The sequence below is a fragment of the Adiantum capillus-veneris genome, chromosome 24 (assembly GCF_014529385.1).
Source record: "Adiantum capillus-veneris isolate H3 chromosome 24, ASM1452938v2, whole genome shotgun sequence".
In the NCBI taxonomy this organism is placed as follows: domain Eukaryota; kingdom Viridiplantae; phylum Streptophyta; class Polypodiopsida; order Polypodiales; family Pteridaceae; genus Adiantum; species Adiantum capillus-veneris.
In genome coordinates this window covers 42,855,480-42,859,894 of record NC_140954.1, presented here as the reverse complement: position 1 = coordinate 42,859,894, position 4,415 = coordinate 42,855,480, and the positions used below count along the sequence as shown (strand labels likewise).

General features: G+C 44.4%; 1 pseudogene; it reads right to left on the bottom strand.

Moving 5' to 3' along the window:
- Positions 1-2,175: 2,175 nt before the first annotated feature.
- LOC147426278 (linamarin synthase 2-like) lies at positions 2,176-4,018 on the bottom strand (annotated as a pseudogene).
- Between the last annotated feature and the right edge of the window lie 397 nt (positions 4,019-4,415).

The window sequence follows — 4,415 nt, the reverse complement described above, 5'->3', positions numbered from 1 at the left end:
ATTGAGGATTTCATAAAGCTTCAAAAGCCAGGGAGACAGAAGTACCTCTGCTCTTCTAGTGCAACCCTACAAAAAAAAAAAAAGATTTCTCTTTTGCAGTCCTTAAATTGAAAAACTTTGAACATGGATGTTGTTCATCTTGCTGATTTCAATAAATCTAGTGGCCCACTTTTTAAAAAGTGCCTTTTTGAGTTATTTAGAAAATACTCACACGTCAGTTAGAGGCAGACTTATTCTATTTTTAGAACTACTATCCTCCTTTTACCTTCTCTCTTGGGAGGCTTGTGGACAACATCTCTTATCTCCACATAGATTTAGGTTTCCATGTGTGAACAATAACACCTTCCTTCCCACTCCCACCTTTTGGATAGCCATACTGCCCACTTTCAGAGGCTTTCAAGATCCGTTTAGAACTCTTTTGGATTCACAAATATCCCATTTTCGTCTGATAAACCTCCGATTGAATCCTTATCAGATTTCAATAACAATTCTGAAAAAATTCATTCAAATTTTGAAACTCTGTAGTTCACAAACACATTTCTCTGCCCATTGTACACAATTGGCTCTTCAGTTGTTTTCATTTTCTCTCACTAGAATGGCCAATTCTAAAGAGAGAAAATTCATTTAAGCAAACCAAAAAATGAAATTTGGTGACACAAGGTGATTGGAATTTAGGTCTTTATATATGTAAGCCCTCTCTTCTCTTTTCAACTCATGTATGTAGCTTCGTTCCCCTCTTCTCTTTCCTGCTCTTCTTCTTTATCTTCTTGGCCTTGGAGATTTCCTTGTCATCTCCCTTAGGTTGTGGGGTAACACCTTCAAAATTAAAGACCCCATTTCATTCACAAACTTGTACTTTTTTAATAAAAATTTCATTTTAAAACACCTCTTGTACATGTAATTCTGTAACTCTTTGAAATTTAAAAAGCTCCTCTAGATGAACTCACGTGCTACATATTTGAGGTGGAGTCCTCGGGCATTTCCTGTGGAGTTATCCTATTCGCTATGCCTATGGAGAAGGTGATAGCCATGCCTATTTGCTATGCTTGCACATTATTCTCAAAGGAATATTAATAGGTATTATTCTCATGAAGCGATTGAACACCATGCTATAATGTATATGTGGGCCACTTAAGACTATTCAAATGGACTAAATGATTGGTGCTAAAAAGCTCAACAAACCTACTGCTTGATATAACACATAGGACTAAGATGATGCTTGTTGGTTTCAAAGCATAATCCCCAAAAGCTCATTCTACAAAGCACCAACTCTAGGTACCAAGATTATCCAAAGTTGTAAAAACTGCAAATTCAAATTTATAGCATTTTGAGTAGGACGAGAAGGTTCAAGGGATAAAGTGGTGACTCAAAGAGTTGTTCATGGGACATGGACATTTTGGATACCTGTCTATCATGTTCTTGCTCATATGGCTAGCTCTTGTAGAATGCATGCCTTAAATATATTGATGGATAATCTTTACTTTAACCTGTGCATGGCTTTACTTTGTGGAATACAATCAAAAGGTGCACTCTCAACCCGGGGATTCATAGAAAGTTACCATATGGCTACATGTGAGTGTATGGGAGGAAAGGTACACTTTAATAGGGTGGTCCCATATATCTACTAACATAATATGGCGGAGAGGATGACCCTTCACACGTGTCATTATTTGCGAGCTGAAGGCTATAAGCCAAAAGGGAGAGAAGCACGCGATAAAAAGGGGGAGCGAAAGAGAGAGAGAGAGAGGCCACCGAAGGCGGCCGGCCGTACTCGTAAGGGTAAAAGGGAAGTGGTTCATGCATGCACGTAAGGTCCTGTTATTCGTACTAGCGAATCCCTCAAATGCCTTTGTTTTCTTTCCTCAAGAGTCATTTTCTAAGTCAATCTTGAAAAGGGTATTCCACAAATCTGTATTTGTGATTATTGGAATTCTTGACACAATTTTTAAAAGCACCTAATAATGAGTCTTAGATACTACTTGTTTGATTGATGTTCAAACAGACATTTGTTATGGTTTTAACTATGTTTAGGGTTGTGGCTCCTTGTTATCAAAGCCTGAATATAGTCATGGTGTTTCCATTTGAACGATATAATGGTCATGGCAAAGTTTCTGCATGAGCCTTTGTTGTACCTTTTTTGGGTCTTTTCTAGCATTGCCATTGAAAAGAGAAACATATGCAAATAGAATCATTGTACTACGAATGACTTTGCTATTTACAAGGGAAGGACCACTCATGAGGTCTCTTTTTCATGAAGACCATCAATGTAGCAAAGAATTTCACATGGAAGTAAAAACATGATAAGTCAGCCTATTCTAAATTAGACTTGAGGCAATCCACAAAAAATTTCATATTTCTATGGGAGGAACCACCTTGTTGGGCAGCCTCCTTTGCTAATGTGCTCCAACCTTGAGCCATTGTTTGGAATTTCTCGGAACACATAAGCTCTTTCACTTTCTCTTGGACTGCACCCCTCAGTACCAACTTTTCACCACTCATATCCTCTTTTAGCTTCAACCCTATTTTCCAACCTTCTTGAATACATGTGCAATCCATCCGTTGGTCTGAGAAATATGGCCATCCGAGCATTGGCACTCCCGCAGTGATCGCCTCAAGAGTGGAGTTCCAACCCCCATGTGTGAAGAAACCTCCCACTGATGGGTGATTGAGGACTTTGAGCTGGGGAGCCCAAGCGACAAATAAGGATCGATCCTTGACACGATGGAGGAACTCCTCATTGAACTTGGGGGACTCGCCATAGATGAGATCGGGACGAGTAACCCATAGGAAAGGATGTCCGGACAATTCGAGGCCAAGGGCAATCTCCTCAATTTGTTTGGAAGAGACTAAGGCAAGACTACCAAAAGAGACATAGAGGACGGACTTTGGTTCGAACCTGTCAAGCCAAGAGAGGCAGGAGTCTTCTGCGAGCCAGAGAGTGGAGGCATCATCAGTATGGGGACGGTCGCTTATAAGGGAAGGGGGGAGGATGGGAGGAGGGAGTGAAGGCGGTGCTGCTCTGCGAGAGCGAGCAGAGTGTGGTGCTCGAGCTCGTCAAAAGTGTTGATAAGGATCCAGCGAGAGTGGGCCAGCTGGTCGAAGCCGCCGGTGACGAAGCGGAACATGACGTCCGACCGGTCGTAGCAGCGGGCAAAGCTGTTCATGTCGACCTCGGAGAGGAAGGGGGCGCCAGGGATGAATTGTGGAGAGAGAGAGAGAGAGAGAGAGAGAGAAAGAGAGAGATGACCTCCTTGCGAAGGGCCGTTGTACAGTCCGTTCCCGATCATAAATAGAGAAGCGAAGCTGGCTGCAGACTGCGTCCAAAAGTTCGCCAGCGGAATGCTCAGCTTAGCCGCCGCAGAAATGGCGAACGTGAGCCATGTGTCCGCCATTATGCAGGTGGGCGCCGGCTGCAGGCGGGCCAGCAGGGCGTCGAACGGAGCGGGCATCGCCGACAGCACGGACTGGCAGAGGTCCAGCACCTGCGTGGTTCTGTCCACATCGTTCGGCAGACCATCCGGTATCGCTTCCAGTCGAATGCCCCGACGCTGCAGCGCTGCCCTCTCGGCCCCTATTACTAGCCTGTCGTTGGTCTCAGAGTTGACGAACGTGACGAGCAGCTGGCCGTGGCCCAGATCGGCCAGCAGCTTGGCCAAGTGCATCATCGGATTGACATGGCCCCTGGTTGGCAGCGGCAGAACCACCACGTGCGCCTTCCTCTCCCCCACCTCATCATTCCCCATCTGGGCCATCTCTTTCTCTTATCAAGTTTACTCTTATCAGGTGGCTCGGTACACCTGTGATTCTATGCAGCCACTGGCAAGTTGGCAACAGCTAGGCCTAAAGGCCTCCTCTCTCTCTCTCTCTCTCTCTCTCTCTCTCTCTCTCTCTCTCTCTGCGGCATTGGTCATGAAGATAACGCCCATAGAAAAAACAGGTCTCTTGGGGTAGCCTGTCGTAGAAAATCTGGCCTTTTTGAGCCGCACCATTCTTTTCTGAGCCTGACCATTTATGTGTATCGGGTGTCGTCACGACAGCTCCATAAACTTTAGAAAATTAAAATTCTAGTACATTTTTTTTTTTGGTGAAAGTTCTTTGAGGGTTCTTTTCTATGAGTACGTGACCCATCCTCGGGATTGGAAGGAGAGAGAGAGAGGGCAATGATCGGCAATTCATGAGCCTCTCATTCGGCCTACTAAAGATAAGACCCATCATCATCGGAGATCCATGAGCCTCTCATCCAAAACAAGGTGAAGAGTCACAAAGCCCTACTAAAGATAAGACCCATCATCTGGGAGAATGAGAGTTATGGGGAGCATGCACATAATCCCAAATGGTTTATATGTTAGAGAGGGACCCACTTAAACAACAAATGAGAGAATGAGAGTTATGGGGAGCATGCACATAATCCCAAA